At 40.7% G+C, this 17,824-nt stretch overlaps 7 non-coding genes across 7 annotated transcripts; all 7 read right to left on the reverse strand.

The window, feature by feature from the left end:
• Window positions 1-950: 950 nt before the first annotated feature.
• Window positions 951-1,023, reverse strand: trnav-aac (transfer RNA valine (anticodon AAC)). Its single transcript has one exon. It is a non-coding gene; the product is annotated as a tRNA-Val (tRNA).
• Window positions 1,024-2,459: 1,436 nt separating this feature from the next.
• Window positions 2,460-2,532, reverse strand: trnav-aac (transfer RNA valine (anticodon AAC)). Its single transcript has one exon. It is a non-coding gene; the product is annotated as a tRNA-Val (tRNA).
• A 2,729-nt stretch (window positions 2,533-5,261) lies between these two features.
• On the reverse strand, window positions 5,262-5,334 carry trnav-cac (transfer RNA valine (anticodon CAC)). The gene has a single exon. It is a non-coding gene; the product is annotated as a tRNA-Val (tRNA).
• Window positions 5,335-5,463: 129 nt separating this feature from the next.
• On the reverse strand, window positions 5,464-5,536 carry trnav-aac (transfer RNA valine (anticodon AAC)). The gene has a single exon. It is a non-coding gene; the product is annotated as a tRNA-Val (tRNA).
• A 1,769-nt stretch (window positions 5,537-7,305) lies between these two features.
• On the reverse strand, window positions 7,306-7,378 carry trnav-aac (transfer RNA valine (anticodon AAC)). The gene has a single exon. It is a non-coding gene; the product is annotated as a tRNA-Val (tRNA).
• Window positions 7,379-8,479: 1,101 nt separating this feature from the next.
• On the reverse strand, window positions 8,480-8,552 carry trnav-aac (transfer RNA valine (anticodon AAC)). Its single transcript has one exon. It is a non-coding gene; the product is annotated as a tRNA-Val (tRNA).
• A 7,469-nt stretch (window positions 8,553-16,021) lies between these two features.
• Window positions 16,022-16,094, reverse strand: trnav-aac (transfer RNA valine (anticodon AAC)). Its single transcript has one exon. It is a non-coding gene; the product is annotated as a tRNA-Val (tRNA).
• Between the last annotated feature and the right edge of the window lie 1,730 nt (window positions 16,095-17,824).

A 17,824-nucleotide genomic window follows, 5' to 3' on the forward strand; every position in this document is an offset into this window, starting at 1 on the left:
AGAGGCTTGGTGGTTCCAAACTTCTTCTATTTAAGAGTGATGGAAGCCACTGTGTTCTTGGGTACCTTCAATGCTGCAGAAATGACCAATCATTTGAATTTACCACAGGTGGACTCCAATCAAGTTGAAGAAACATCTCAAGGATGATCAATGGAAACAGGATGGACCTGAGCTCAATTTCCAGCCTCATAGCAAAGGGTCTGAAAATGTATGTAAATAAGGTATTTTTAAAATATTTTTTTCATTAATAAAAACTATATGTTATCGCTTTGTCATTATGTGGTTTTGTGTGTAGATAGATTTTATTTTATTTCATCCATTTTAGAATAAGGCTGTAACGTAACAAAATGTGGAAAAAAGTAAGGGGTCTGAAAACTTTCCGAATGCACTGTACCTATGCAGGCTAGCTTCTTTTCCTTTGCTAGCCAGCCAACTAAATCTATCACACAATCACATCAAGCAGCTGAAATGACAGAAAACTATCTACATTTTTGTTTGTTTTACCTTGGATTATATTGCCATTTCTTTGGATATATCCATTACAATGACCCTGATAAATGAATTTGCCTGGCTCAGAGAAGCTGTCAGTCTGGTCACATTCATACAGATCGCATGGTGGAGGTCCCCAAAAAAACGGCAACATTGATCCACAGGTCGGAGAGGTAGACAGCAAGGTTTAGACAAACCTCAACTGTTTCAAACCAAATGCTAGCCTCTGGGCATTGGGAAATATTGAATATTACAAAATGTTTCCGCCCCGGTTTCGAACCGGGGACCTTTCGCGTGTGAGGCGAACGTGATAACCACTACACTACGGAAACCAAATTATTGGAAAACTAAGGGTGTGACTGACTTTCGCGTGTGAGGCGAACGTGATAACCAATACACTACTGAAACTAAAGTCTGAATAGCAAATACTGAGAAGTGCGAAGGACCAATTTGTTAAAATGTGTTTCCGCCCGGTCTCGAACCGGGGACATTTCGCGTGTTAGGCGAACGTGATAACCACTACACTACGGAAACCCAATGAGTGGAGTACTAAGGGTGTGGCTGACTTTGGCTGGGTGGGACATTTATCGCTCTCAGAACCTAATGAAATCAGAAATTACTTAGTCAATTAATTAAACAATAAGGCTTGAGAAGCCGGGAATTATTGTGTGCAGCGGCTCTTGGAAGAGGCTTGGTGGTTCAAAACTTCTTCCATTTAAGAGTGATGGAAGCCACTGTGTTCTTGGGTACCTTCAATGCTGCAGAAATGACCAATCATTTGAATTTACCACAGGTGGACTCCAATCAAGTTGAAGAAACATCTCAAGGATGATCAATGGAAACAGGATGGACCTGAGCTCAATTTCCAGCCTCATAGCAAAGGGTCTGAAAATGTACGTAAATAAGGTATTTTTAAAATATTTAATGGGTATTATGGCTCTTTCTGTGGTACTCAATTTGGGATATTATGTGAGGTAGACATGAGAAGCCGGGAATTATCGTGTGCAGCCGGAACTTGGAAGAGGCTTGGTGGTTCCAAACTTCTTCTATTTAAGAGTGATGGAAGCCACTGTGTTCTTGGGTACCTTCAATGCTGCAGAAATGACCAATCATTTGAATTTAACACAGGTGGACTCCAATCAAGTTGAAGAAACATCTCAAGGATGATCAATGGAAACAGGATGGACCTGAGCTCAATTTCCAGCCTCATAGCAAAGGGTCTGAAAATGTATGTAAATAAGGTATTTTTAAAATATTTTTTTCATTAATAAAAACTATATGTTATCGCTTTGTCATTATGTGGTTTTGTGTGTAGATAGATTTTATTTTATTTCATCCATTTTAGAATAAGGCTGTAACGTAACAAAATGTGGAAAAAAGTAAGGGGTCTGAAAACTTTCCGAATGCACTGTACCTATGCAGGCTAGCTTCTTTTCCTTTGCTAGCCAGCCAACTAAATCTATCACACAATCACATCAAGCAGCTGAAATGACAGAAAACGATCTACATTTTTGTTTGTTTTACCTTGGATTATATTGCCATTTCTTTGGATATATCCATTACAATGACCCTGATAAATGAATTTGCCTGGCTCAGAGAAGCTGTCAGTCTGGTCACATTCATACAGATCGCATGGTGGAGGTCCCCAAAAAAACGGCAACATTGATCCACAGGTCGGAGAGGTAGACAGCAAGGTTTAGACAAACCTCAACTGTTTCAAACCAAATGCTAGCCTCTGGGCATTGGGAAATATTGAATATTACAAAATGTTTCCGCCCCGGTTTCGAACCGGGGACCTTTCGCGTGTGAGGCGAACGTGATAACCACTACACTACGGAAACCAAATTATTGGAAAACTAAGGGTGTGACTGACTTTCGCGTGTGAGGCGAACGTGATAACCAATACACTACTGAAACTAAAGTCTGAATAGCAAATACTGAGAAGTGCGAAGGACCAATTTGTTAAAATGTGTTTCCGCCCGGTCTCGAACCGGGGACCTTTCGCGTGTTAGGCGAACGTGATAACCACTACACTACGGAAACCCAATGAGTAGAATACTAAGGGTGTGGCTGACTTTGGCTGGGTGGGACATTTATCGCTCTCAGAACCTAATGAAATCAGAAATTACTTAGTCAATTAATTAAACAATAAGGCTTGAGAAGCCGGGTATTATTGTGTGCAGCGGCTCTTGGAAGAGGCTTGGTGGTTCAAAACTTCTTCCATTTAAGAGTGATGGAAGCCACTGTGTTCTTGGGTACCTTCAATGCTGCAGAAATGACCAATCATTTGAATTTACCACAGGTGGACTCCAATCAAGTTGAAGAAACATCTCAAGGATGATCAATGGAAACAGGATGGACCTGAGCTCAATTTCCAGCCTCATAGCAAAGGGTCTGAAAACGTACGTAAATAAGGTATTTTTAAAATATTTAATGGGTATTATGGCTCTTTCTGTGGTACTCAATTTGGGATATTATGTGAGGTAGACATGAGAAGCCGGGAATTATCGTGTGCAGCCGGAACTTGGAAGAGGCTTGGTGGTTCCAAACTTCTTCTATTTAAGAGTGATGGAAGCCACTGTGTTCTTGGGTACCTTCAATGCTGCAGAAATGACCAATCATTTGAATTTACCACAGGTGGACTCCAATCAAGTTGAAGAAACATCTCAAGGATGATCAATGGAAACAGGATGGACCTGAGCTCAATTTCCAGCCTCATAGCAAAGGGTCTGAAAATGTATGTAAATAAGGTATTTTTAAAATATTTTTTTCATTAATAAAAACGATGTGCTATCGCTTTGTCATTATGTGGTATTGTGTGTAGATAGATTTTATTTTATTTCATCCATTTTAGTATAAGGCTGTAACGTAACAAAATGTGGAAAAAAGTAAGGGGTCTGAAAACTTTCCGAATGCACTGTACCTATGCAGTGCTAGCTTCTTTTCCTTTGCTAGCCAGCCAACTAAATCTATCACACAATCACATCAAGCAGCTGAAATGACAGAAAACGATCTACATTTTTGTTTGTTTTACCTTGGATTATATTGCCATTTCTTTGGATATATCCATTACAATGACCCTGATAAATGAATTTGCCTGGCTCAGAGAAGCTGTCAGTCTGGTCACATTCATACAGATCGCATGGTGGAGGTCCCCAAAAAAACGGCAACATTGATCCACAGGTCGGAGAGGTAGACAGCAAGGTTTAGACAAACCTCCACTGTTTCAAACCAAATGCTAGCCTCTGGGCATTGGGAAATATTGAATATTGCAAAATGTTTCCGCCAGGTTTCGAACCGGGGACCTTTCGCGTGTGAAGCGAACGTGATAACCACTACACTACGGAAACCAATTGATTGGAAAACTAAGGGTGTGACTGACTTTCGCGTGTGAGGCGAATGTGATAACTAATTCACTACTGAAACTAAAGTCTGAATAGCAAATACTGAGAAGTGCGAAGGACCAATTTGTTAAAATGTGTTTCCGACGGGCTCTTTCGTGTGTTAGGCGAACGTGATAACCACTACACTACAGAAACCCAATGACTGGAGTACTAAGGGTGTGGCTGACTTGGGCTGGGTGGGACATTTATCGCTCTCAGAACCTAATGAAATCAGAAATTACTTAGTCAATTAATTAAACAATAAGGCTTGAGAAGCCGGGAATTATTGTGTGCAGCGGCTCTTGGAAGAGGCTTGGTGGTTCAAAACTTCTTCCATTTAAGAGTGATGGAAGCCACTGTGTTCTTGGGTACCTTCAATGCTGCAGAAATGACCAATCATTTGAATTTACCACAGGTGGACTCCAATCAAGTTGAAGAAACATCTCAAGGATGATCAATGGAAACAGGATGGACCTGAGCTCAATTTCCAGCCTCATAGCAAAGGGTCTGAAAACGTACGTAAATAAGGTATTTTTAAAATATTTAATGGGTATTATGGCTCTTTCTGTGGTACTCAATTTGGGATATTATGTGAGGTAGACATGAGAAGCCGGGAATTATCGTGTGCAGCCGGAACTTGGAAGAGGCTTGGTGGTTCCAAACTTCTTCTATTTAAGAGTGATGGAAGCCACTGTGTTCTTGGGTACCTTCAATGCTGCAGAAATGACCAATCATTTGAATTTACCACAGGTGGACTCCAATCAAGTTGAAGAAACATCTCAAGGATGATCAATGGAAACAGGATGGACCTGAGCTCAATTTCCAGCCTCATAGCAAAGGGTCTGAAAATGAATGTAAATAAGGTATTTTTAAAATATTTTTTTCATTAATAAAAACTATATGTTATCGCTTTGTCATTATGTGGTATTGTGTGTAGATAGATTTTATTTTATTTCATCCATTTTAGTATAAGGCTGTAACGAAACAAAATGTGGAAAAAAGTAAGGGGTCTGAAAACGTTCCCAATGCACTGTACCTATGCAGGCTAGCTTCTTTTCCTTTGCTAGCCAGCCAACTAAATCTATCACACAATCACATCAAGCAGCTGAAATGACAGAAAACGATCTACATTTTTGTTTGTTTTACCTTGGATTATATTGCCATTTCTTTGGATATATCCATTACAATGACCCTGATAAATGAATTTGCCTGGCTCAGAGAAGCTGTCAGTCTGGTCACATTCATACAGATCGCATGGTGGAGGTCCCCAAAAAAACGGCAACATTGATCCACAGGTTGGAGAGGTAGACAGCAAGGTTTAGACAAACCTCAACTGTTTCAAACCAAATGCTAGCCTCTGGGCATTGGGAAATATTGAATATGACAAAATGTTTCCGCCCGGTTTCGAACCGGGGACCTTTCGCGTGTGAGGCGAACGTGATAACCACTACACTACGGAAACCGAATGATTGGAAAACTAAGGGTGTGACTGACTTTCGCGTGTGAGGCGAACGTGATAACCAATACACTACTGAAACTAAAGTCTGAATAGCAAATACTGAGAAGTGCGAAGGACCAATTTGTTAAAATGTGTTTCCGCCCGGTCTCGAACCGGGGACCTTTCGCGTGTTAGGCGAACGTGATAACCACTACACTACGGAAACCCAATGAGTGGAATACTAAGGGTGTGGCTGACTTTGGCTGGGTGGGACATTTATCGCTCTCAGAACCTAATGAAATCAGAAATTACTTAGTCAATTAATTAAACAATAAGGCTTGAGAAGCCGGGAATTATTGTGTGCAGCGGCTCTTGGAAGAGGCTTGGTGGTTCAAAACTTCTTCTATTTAAGAGTGATGGAAGCCACTGTGTTCTTGGGTACCTTCAATGCTGCAGAAATGACCAATCATTTGAATTTACCACAGGTGTCCACAATCAAGTTGAAGAAACATCTCAAGGATGATCAATGGAAACAGGATGGACCTGAGCTCAATTTCCAGCCTCATAGCAAAGGGTCTGAAAACGTACGTAAATAAGGTATTTTTAAAATATTTAATGGGTATTATGGCTCTTTCTGTGGTACTCAATTTGGGATATTATGTGAGGTAGACATGAGAAGCCGGGAATTATCGTGTGCAGCCGGAACTTGGAAGAGGCTTGGTGGTTCCAAACTTCTTCTATTTAAGAGTGATGGAAGCCACTGTGTTCTTGGGTACCTTCAATGCTGCAGAAATGACCAATCATTTGAATTTACCACAGGTGGACTCCAATCAAGTTGAAGAAACATCTCAAGGATGATCAATGGAAACAGGATGGACCTGAGCTCAATTTCCAGCCTCATAGCAAAGGGTCTGAAAACTTACGTAAATAAGGTATTTTTAAAATATTTAATGGGTATTATGGCTCTTTCTGTGGTACTCATTTTGGGATATTATGTGAGGTAGACATGAGAAGCCGGGAATTATCGTGTGCAGCCGGAACTTGGAAGAGGCTTGGTGGTTCCAAACTTCTTCTATTTAAGAGTGATGGAAGCCACTGTGTTCTTGGGTACCTTCAATGCTGCAGAAATGACCAATCATTTGAATTTACCACAGGTGGACTCCAATCAAGTTGAAGAAACATCTCAAGGATGATCAATGGAAACAGGATGGACCTGAGCTCAATTTCCAGCCTCATAGCAAAGGGTCTGAAAATGTATGTAAATAAGGTATTTTTAAAATATTTTTTTCATTAATAAAAACTATATGTTATCGCTTTGTCATTATGTGGTATTGTGTGTAGATAGATTTTATTTTATTTCATCCATTTTAGTATAAGGCTGTAACGAAACAAAATGTGGAAAAAAGTAAGGGGTCTGAAAACGTTCCCAATGCACTGTACCTATGCAGGCTAGCTTCTTTTCCTTTGCTAGCCAGCCAACTAAATCTATCACACAATCACATCAAGCAGCTGAAATGACAGAAAACGATCTACATTTTTGTTTGTTTTACCTTGGATTATATTGCCATTTCTTTGGATATATCCATTACAATGACCCTGATAAATGAATTTGCCTGGCTCAGAGAAGCTGTCAGTCTGGTCACATTCATACAGATCGCATGGTGGAGGTCCCCAAAAAAACGGCAACATTGATCCACAGGTCGGAGAGGTAGACAGCAAGGTTTAGACAAACCTCAACTGTTTCAAACCAAATGCTAGCCTCTGGGCATTGGGAAATATTGAATATTACAAAATGTTTCCGCCCAGTTTCGAACCGGGGACCTTTCGCGTGTGAGGCGAATGTGATAACCACTACACTACGGAAACCAATTGATTGGAAAACTAAGGGTGTGACTGACTTTCGCGTGTGGGGCGAACGTGATAACCAATACACTACTGAAACTAAAGTCTGAATAGCAAATACTGAGAAGTGCGAAGGACCAATTTGTTAAAATGTGTTTCCGCCCGGTCTCGAACCGGGGACCTCTCGCGTGTTAGGCGAACGTGATAACCACTACACTACGGAAACCCAATGAGTGGAGTACTAAGGGTGTGGCTGACTTTGGCTGGGTGGGACATTTATCGCTCTCAGAACCTAATGAAATCAGAAATTACTTAGTCAATTAATTAAACAATAAGGCTTGAGAAGCCGGGAATTATTGTGTGCAGCGGCTCTTGGAAGAGGCTTGGTGGTTCAAAACTTCTTCCATTTAAGAGTGATGGAAGCCACTTTGTTCTTGGGTACCTTCAATGCTGCAGAAATGACCAATCATTTGAATTTACCACAGGTGGACTCCAATCAAGTTGAAGAAACATCTCAAGGATGATCAATGGAAACAGGATGGACCTGAGCTCAATTTCCAGCCTCATAGCAAAGGGTCTGAAAATGTATGTAAATAAGGTATTTTTAAAATATTTTTTTCATTAATAAAAACTATATGTTATCGCTTTGTCATTATGTGGTTTTGTGTGTAGATAGATTTTATTTTATTTCATCCATTTTAGAATAAGGCTGTAACGTAACAAAATGTGGAAAAAAGTAAGGGGTCTGAAAACTTTCCGAATGCACTGTACCTATGCAGGCTAGCTTCTTTTCCTTTGCTAGCCAGCCAACTAAATCTATCACACAATCACATCAAGCAGCTGAAATGACAGAAAACGATCTACATTTTTGTTTGTTTTACCTTGGATTATATTGCCATTTCTTTGGATATATCCATTACAATGACCCTGATAAATGAATTTGCCTGGCTCAGAGAAGCTGTCAGTCTGGTCACATTCATACAGATCGCATGGTGGAGGTCCCCAAAAAAACGGCAACATTGATCCACAGGTCGGAGAGGTAGACAGCAAGGTTTAGACAAACCTCAACTGTTTCAAACCAAATGCTAGCCTCTGGGCATTGGGAAATATTGAATATTACAAAATGTTTCCGGCCCGGTTTCGAACCGGGGACCTTTCGCGTGTGAGGCGAACGTGATAACCACTACACTACGGAAACCAAATTATTGGAAAACTAAGGGTGTGACTGACTTTCGCGTGTGAGGCGAACGTGATAACCAATACACTACTGAAACTAAAGTCTGAATAGCAAATACTGAGAAGTGCGAAGGACCAATTTGTTAAAATGTGTTTCCGCCCGGTCTCGAACCGGGGACCTTTCGCGTGTTAGGCGAACGTGATAACCACTACACTACGGAAACCCAATGAGTAGAATACTAAGGGTGTGGCTGACTTTGGCTGGGTGGGACATTTATCGCTCTCAGAACCTAATGAAATCAGAAATTACTTAGTCAATTAATTAAACAATAAGGCTTGAGAAGCCGGGAATTATTGTGTGCAGCGGCTCTTGGAAGAGGCTTGGTGGTTCAAAACTTCTTCCATTTAAGAGTGATGGAAGCCACTGTGTTCTTGGGTACCTTCAATGCTGCAGAAATGACCAATCATTTGAATTTACCACAGGTGGACTCCAATCAAGTTGAAGAAACATCTCAAGGATGATCAATGGAAACAGGATGGACCTGAGCTCAATTTCCAGCCTCATAGCAAAGGGTCTGAAAACGTACGTAAATAAGGTATTTTTAAAATATTTAATGGGTATTATGGCTCTTTCTGTGGTACTCAATTTGGGATATTATGTGAGGTAGACATGAGAAGCCGGGAATTATCGTGTGCAGCCGGAACTTGGAAGAGGCTTGGTGGTTCCAAACTTCTTCTATTTAAGAGTGATGGAAGCCACTGTGTTCTTGGGTACCTTCAATGCTGCAGAAATGACCAATCATTTGAATTTACCACAGGTGGACTCCAATCAAGTTGAAGAAACATCTCAAGGATGATCAATGGAAACAGGATGGACCTGAGCTCAATTTCCAGCCTCATAGCAAAGGGTCTGAAAATGTATGTAAATAAGGTATTTTTAAAATATTTTTTTCATTAATAAAAACGATGTGCTATCGCTTTGTCATTATGTGGTATTGTGTGTAGATAGATTTTATTTTATTTCATCCATTTTAGTATAAGGCTGTAACGTAACAAAATGTGGAAAAAAGTAAGGGGTCTGAAAACTTTCCGAATGCACTGTACCTATGCAGTGCTAGCTTCTTTTCCTTTGCTAGCCAGCCAACTAAATCTATCACACAATCACATCAAGCAGCTGAAATGACAGAAAACGATCTACATTTTTGTTTGTTTTACCTTGGATTATATTGCCATTTCTTTGGATATATCCATTACAATGACCCTGATAAATGAATTTGCCTGGCTCAGAGAAGCTGTCAGTCTGGTCACATTCATACAGATCGCATGGTGGAGGTCCCCAAAAAAACGGCAACATTGATCCACAGGTCGGAGAGGTAGACAGCAAGGTTTAGACAAACCTCAACTGTTTCAAACCAAATGCTAGCCTCTGGGCATTGGGAAATATTGAATATTACAAAATGTTTCCGCCAGGTTTCGAACCGGGGACCTTTCGCATGTGAGGCGAACGTGATAACCACTACACTACGGAAACCGAATGATTGGAAAACTAAGGGTGTGACTGACTTTCGCGTGTGAGGCGAATGTGATAACTAATTCACTACTGAAACTAAAGTCTGAATAGCAAATACTGAGAAGTGCAAAAGACCAATTTGTTAAAATGTGTTTCCGACGGGCTCTAACCGGGGACCTTTCGTGTGTTAGGCGAACGTGATAACCACTACACTACAGAAACCCAATGACTGGAGTACTAAGGGTGTGGCTGACTTGGGCTGGGTGGGACATTTATCGCTCTCAGAACCTAATGAAATCAGAAATTACTTAGTCAATTAATTAAACAATAAGGCTTGAGAAGCCGGGAATTATTGTGTGCAGCGGCTCTTGGAAGAGGCTTGGTGGTTCAAAACTTCTTCCATTTAAGAGTGATGGAAGCCACTGTGTTCTTGGGTACCTTCAATGCTGCAGAAATGACCAATCATTTGAATTTACCACAGGTGGACTCCAATCAAGTTGAAGAAACATCTCAAGGATGACCAATGGAAACAGGATGGACCTGAGCTCAATTTCCAGCCTCATAGCAAAGGGTCTGAAAACGTACGTAAATAAAGTATTTTTAAAATATTTAATGGGTATTATGGCTCTTTCTGTGGTACTCAATTTGGGATATTATGTGAGGTAGACATGAGAAGCCGGGAATTATCGTGTGCAGCCGGAACTTGGAAGAGGCTTGGTGGTTCCAAACTTCTTCTATTTAAGAGTGATGGAAGCCACTGTGTTCTTGGCTACCTTCAATGCTGCAGAAATGACCAATCATTTGAATTTACCACAGGTGGACTCCAATCAAGTTGAAGAAACATCTCAAGGATGATCAATGGAAACAGGATGGACCTGAGCTCAATTTCCAGCCTCATAGCAAAGGGTCTGAAAATGTATGTAAATAAGGTATTTTTAAAATATTTTTTTCATTAATAAAAACGATGTGCTATCGCTTTGTCATTATGTGGTATTGTGTGTAGATAGATTTTATTTTATTTCATCCATTTTAGTATAAGGCTGTAACGTAACAAAATGTGGAAAAAAGTAAGGGGTCTGAAAACTTTCCGAATGCACTGTACCTATGCAGTGCTAGCTTCTTTTCCTTTGCTAGCCAGCCAACTAAATCTATCACACAATCACATCAAGCAGCTGAAATGACAGAAAACGATCTACATTTTTGTTTGTTTTACCTTGGATTATATTGCCATTTCTTTGGATATATCCATTACAATGACCCTGATAAATGAATTTGCCTGGCTCAGAGAAGCTGTCAGTCTGGTCACATTCATACAGATCGCATGGTGGAGGTCCCCAAAAAAACGGCAACATTGATCCACAGGTCGGAGACGTAGACAGCAAGGTTTAGACAAACCTCCACTGTTTCAAACCAAATGCTAGCCTCTGGGCATTGGGAAATATTGAATATTACAAAATGTTTCCGCCAGGTTTCGAACCGGGGACCTTTCGCGTGTGAGGCGAACGTGATAACCACTACACTACGGAAACCGAATGATTGGAAAACTGAGGGTGTGACTGACTTTCGCGTGTGAGGCGAATGTGATAACTAATTCACTACTGAAACTAAAGTCTGAATAGCAAATACTGAGAAGTGCGAAGGACCAATTTGTTAAAATGTGTTTCCGACGGGCTCTAACCGGGGACCTTTCGTGTGTTAGGCGAACGTGATAACCACTACACTACAGAAACCCAATGAGTGGAGTACTAAGGGTGTGGCTGACTTGGGCTGGGTGGGACATTTATCGCTCTCAGAACCTAATGAAATCAGAAATTACTTAGTCAATTAATTAAACAATAAGGCTTGAGAAGCCGGGAATTATTGTGTGCAGCGGCTCTTGGAAGAGGCTTGGTGGTTCAAAACTTCTTCCATTTAAGAGTGATGGAAGCCACTGTGTTCTTGGGTACCTTCAATGCTGCAGAAATGACCAATCATTTGAATTTACCACAGGTGGACTCCAATCAAGTTGAAGAAACATCTCAAGGATGACCAATGGAAACAGGATGGACCTGAGCTCAATTTCCAGCCTCATAGCAAAGGGTCTGAAAACGTACGTAAATAAGGTATTTTTAAAATATTTAATGGGTATTATGGCTCTTTCTGTGGTACTCAATTTGGGATATTATGTGAGGTAGACATGAGAAGCCGGGAATTATCGTGTGCAGCCGGAACTTGGAAGAGGCTTGGTGGTTCCAAACTTCTTCTATTTAAGAGTGATGGAAGCCACTGTGTTCTTGGGTACCTTCAATGCTGCAGAAATGACCAATCATTTGAATTTACCACAGGTGGACTCCAATCAAGTTGAAGAAACATCTCAAGGATGATCAATGGAAACAGGATGGACCTGAGCTCAATTTCCAGCCTCATAGCAAAGGGTCTGAAAATGTATGTAAATAAGGTATTTTTAAAATATTTTTTTCATTAATAAAAACGATGTGCTATCGCTTTGTCATTATGTGGTATTGTGTGTAGATAGATTTTATTTTATTTCATCCATTTTAGTATAAGGCTGTAACGTAACAAAATGTGGAAAAAAGTAAGGGGTCTGAAAACTTTCCGAATGCACTGTACCTATGCAGTGCTAGCTTCTTTTCCTTTGCTAGCCAGCCAACTAAATCTATCACACAATCACATCAAGCAGCTGAAATGACAGAAAACGATCTACATTTTTGTTTGTTTTACCTTGGATTATATTGCCATTTCTTTGGATATATCCATTACAATGACCCTGATAAATGAATTTGCCTGGCTCAGAGAAGCTGTCAGTCTGGTCACATTCATACAGATCGCATGGTGGAGGTCCCCAAAAAAACGGCAACATTGATCCACAGGTCGGAGAGGTAGACAGCAAGGTTTAGACAAACCTCCACTGTTTCAAACCAAATGCTAGCCTCTGGGCATTGGGAAATATTGAATATTACAAAATGTTTCCGCCAGGTTTCGAACCAGGGACCTTTCGCGTGTGAGGCGAACATGATAACCACTACACTACGGAAACCGAATGATCGGAAAACTAAGGGTGTGACTGACTTTCGCGTGTGAGGCGAATGTGATAACTAATTCACTACTGAAACTAAAGTCTGAATAGCAAATACTGAGAAGTGCGAAGGACCAATTTGTTAAAATGTGTTTCCGACGGGCTCTAACCGGGGACCTTTCGTGTGTTAGGCGAACATGATAACCACTACACTACAGAAACCCAATGAGTGGAGTACTAAGGGTGTGGCTGACTTGGGCTGGGTGGGACATTTATCGCTCTCAGAACCTAATGAAATCAGAAATTACTTAGTCAATTAATTAAACAATAAGGCTTGAGAAGCCGGGAATTATTGTGTGCAGCGGCTCTTGGAAGAGGCTTGGTGGTTCAAAACTTCTTCCATTTAAGAGTGATGGAAGCCACTGTGTTCTTGGGTACCTTCAATGCTGCAGAAATGACCAATCATTTGAATTTACCACAGGTGGACTCCAATCAAGTTGAAGAAACATCTCAAGGATGATCAATGGAAACAGGATGGACCTGAGCTCAATTTCCAGCCTCATAGCAAAGGGTCTGAAAACGTACGTAAATAAGGTATTTTTAAAATATTTAATGGGTATTATGGCTCTTTCTGTGGTACTCAATTTGGGATATTATGTGAGGTAGACATGAGAAGCCGGGAATTATCGTGTGCAGCCGGAACTTGGAAGAGGCTTGGTGGTTCCAAACTTCTTCTATTTAAGAGTGATGGAAGCCACTGTGTTCTTGGGTACCTTCAATGCTGCAGAAATGACCAATCATTTGAATTTACCACAGGTGGACTCCAATCAAGTTGAAGAAACATCTCAAGGATGATCAATGGAAACAGGATGGACCTGAGCTCAATTTCCAGCCTCATAGCAAAGGGTCTGAAAATGTATGTAAATAAGGTATTTTTAAAATGTTTTTTTCATTAATAAAAACGATGTGCTATCGCTTTGTCATTATGTGGTATTGTGTGTAGATAGATTTTATTTTATTTCATCCATTTTAGTATAAGGCTGTAACGTAACAAAATGTGGAAAAAAGTAAGGGGTCTGAAAACTTTCCGAATGCACTGTACCTATGCAGTGCTAGCTTCTTTTCCTTTGCTAGCCAGCCAACTAAATCTATCACACAATCACATCAAGCAGCTGAAATGACAGAAAACGATCTACATTTTTGTTTGTTTTACCTTGGATTATATTGCCATTTCTTTGGATATATCCATTACAATGACCCTGATAAATGAATTTGCCTGGCTCAGAGAAGCTGTCAGTCTGGTCACATTCATACAGATCGCATGGTGGAGGTCCCCAAAAAAACGGCAACATTGATCCACAGGTCGGAGAGGTAGACAGCAAGGTTTAGACAAACCTCCACTGTTTCAAACCAAATGCTAGCCTCTGGGCATTGGGAAATATTGAATATTGCAAAATGTTTCCGCCAGGTTTCGAACCGGGGACCTTTCGCGTGTGAAGCGAACGTGATAACCACTACACTACGGAAACCAATTGATTGGAAAACTAAGGGTGTGACTGACTTTCGCGTGTGAGGCGAATGTGATAACTAATTCACTACTGAAACTAAAGTCTGAATAGCAAATACTGAGAAGTGCGAAGGACCAATTTGTTAAAATGTGTTTCCGACGGGCTCTAACCGGGGACCTTTCGTGTGTTAGGCGAACGTGATAACCACTACACTACAGAAACCCAATGACTGGAGTACTAAGGGTGTGGCTGACTTGGGCTGGGTGGGACATTTATCGCTCTCAGAACCTAATGAAATCAGAAATTACTTAGTCAATTAATTAAACAATAAGGCTTGAGAAGCCGGGAATTATTGTGTGCAGCGGCTCTTGGAAGAGGCTTGGTGGTTCAAAACTTCTTCCATTTAAGAGTGATGGAAGCCACTGTGTTCTTGGGTACCTTCAATGCTGCAGAAATGACCAATCATTTGAATTTACCACAGGTGGACTCCAATCAAGTTGAAGAAACATCTCAAGGATGATCAATGGAAACAGGATGGACCTGAGCTCAATTTCCAGCCTCATAGCAAAGGGTCTGAAAACGTACGTAAATAAGGTATTTTTAAAATATTTAATGGGTATTATGGCTCTTTCTGTGGTACTCAATTTGGGATATTATGTGAGGTAGACATGAGAAGCCGGGAATTATCGTGTGCAGCCGGAACTTGGAAGAGGCTTGGTGGTTCCAAACTTCTTCTATTTAAGAGTGATGGAAGCCACTGTGTTCTTGGGTACCTTCAATGCTGCAGAAATGACCAATCATTTGAATTTACCACAGGTGGACTCCAATCAAGTTGAAGAAACATCTCAAGGATGATCAATGGAAACAGGATGGACCTGAGCTCAATTTCCAGCCTCATAGCAAAGGGTCTGAAAATGTATGTAAATAAGGTATTTTTAAAATATTTTTTTCATTAATAAAAACGATGTGCTATCGCTTTGTCATTATGTGGTATTGTGTGTAGATAGATTTTATTTTATTTCATCCATTTTAGTATAAGGCTGTAACGTAACAAAATGTGGAAAAAAGTAAGGGGTCTGAAAACTTTCCGAATGCACTGTACCTATGCAGTGCTAGCTTCTTTTCCTTTGCTAGCCAGCCAACTAAATCTATCACACAATCACATCAAGCAGCTGAAATGACAGAAAACTATCTACATTTTTGTTTGTTTTACCTTGGATTATATTGCCATTTCTTTGGATATATCCATTACAATGACCCTGATAAATGAATTTGCCTGGCTCAGAGAAGCTGTCAGTCTGGTCACATTCATACAGATCGCATGGTGGAGGTCCCCAAAAAAACGGCAACATTGATCCACAGGTCGGAGAGGTAGACAGCAAGGTTTAGACAAACCTCAACTGTTTCAAACCAAATGCTAGCCTCTGGGCATTGGGAAATATTGAATATTACAAAATGTTTCCGCCCCGGTTTCGAACCGGGGACCTTTCGCGTGTGAGGCGAACGTGATAACCACTACACTACGGAAACCAAATTATTTGAAAACTAAGGGTGTGACTGACTTTCGCGTGTGAGGCGAACGTGATAACCAATACACTACTGAAACTAAAGTCTGAATAGCAAATACTGAGAAGTGCGAAGGACCAATTTGTTAAAATGTGTTTCCGCCCGGTCTCGAACCGGGGACCTTTCGCGTGTTAGGCGAACGTGATAACCACTACACTACGGAAACCCAATGAGTAGAATACTAAGGGTGTGGCTGACTTTGGCTGGGTGGGACATTTATCGCTCTCAGAACCTAATGAAATCAGAAATTACTTAGTCAATTAATTAAACAATAAGGCTTGAGAAGCCGGGAATTATTGTGTGCAGCGGCTCTTGGAAGAGGCTTGGTGGTTCAAAACTTCTTCCATTTAAGAGTGATGGAAGCCACTGTGTTCTTGGGTACCTTCAATGCTGCAGAAATGACCAATCATTTGAATTTACCACAGGTGGACTCCAATCAAGTTGAAGAAACATCTCAAGGATGATCAATGGAAACAGGATGGACCTGAGCTCAATTTCCAGCCTCATAGCAAAGGGTCTGAAAACGTACGTAAATAAGGTATTTTTAAAATATTTAATGGGTATTATGGCTCTTTCTGTGGTACTCAATTTGGGATATTATGTGAGGTAGACATGAGAAGCCGGGAATTATCGTGTGCAGCCGGAACTTGGAAGAGGCTTGGTGGTTCCAAACTTCTTCTATTTAAGAGTGATGGAAGCCACTGTGTTCTTGGGTACCTTCAATGCTGCAGAAATGACCAATCATTTGAATTTACCACAGGTGGACTCCAATCAAGTTGAAGAAACATCTCAAGGATGATCAATGGAAACAGGATGGACCTGAGCTCAATTTCCAGCCTCATAGCAAAGGGTCTGAAAATGTATGTAAATAAGGTATTTTTAAAATATTTTTTTCATTAATAAAAACGATGTGCTATCGCTTTGTCATTATGTGGTATTGTGTGTAGATAGATTTTATTTTATTTCATCCATTTTAGTATAAGGCTGTAACGTAACAAAATGTGGAAAAAAGTAAGGGGTCTGAAAACTTTCCGAATGCACTGTACCTATGCAGTGCTAGCTTCTTTTCCTTTGCTAGCCAGCCAACTAAATCTATCACACAATCACATCAAGCAGCTGAAATGACAGAAAACGATCTACATTTTTGTTTGTTTTACCTTGGATTATATTGCCATTTCTTTGGATATATCCATTACAATGACCCTGATAAATGAATTTGCCTGGCTCAGAGAAGCTGTCAGTCTGGTCACATTCATACAGATCGCATGGTGGAGGTCCCCAAAAAAACGGCAACATTGATCCACAGGTCGGAGAGGTAGACAGCAAGGTTTAGACAAACCTCCACTGTTTCAAACCAAATGCTAGCCTCTGGGCATTGGGAAATATTGAATATTGCAAAATGTTTCCGCCAGGTTTCGAACCGGGGACCTTTCGCGTGTGAAGCGAACGTGATAACCACTACACTACGGAAACCAATTGATTGGAAAACTAAGGGTGTGACTGACTTTCGCGTGTGAGGCGAATGTGATAACTAATTCACTACTGAAACTAAAGTCTGAATAGCAAATACTGAGAAGTGCGAAGGACCAATTTGTTAAAATGTGTTTCCGACGGGCTCTTTCGTGTGTTAGGCGAACGTGATAACCACTACACTACAGAAACCCAATGACTGGAGTACTAAGGGTGTGGCTGACTTGGGCTGGGTGGGACATTTATCGCTCTCAGAACCTAATGAAATCAGAAATTACTTAGTCAATTAATTAAACAATAAGGCTTGAGAAGCCGGGAATTATTGTGTGCAGCGGCTCTTGGAAGAGGCTTGGTGGTTCAAAACTTCTTCCATTTAAGAGTGATGGAAGCCACTGTGTTCTTGGGTACCTTCAATGCTGCAGAAAT

Source organism: Oncorhynchus mykiss, chromosome 8 (genome assembly GCF_057628025.1).
Source record: "Oncorhynchus mykiss isolate SJ-2025 chromosome 8, ASM5762802v1, whole genome shotgun sequence".
Classification (NCBI taxonomy): Eukaryota; Metazoa; Chordata; class Actinopteri; order Salmoniformes; family Salmonidae; genus Oncorhynchus; species Oncorhynchus mykiss.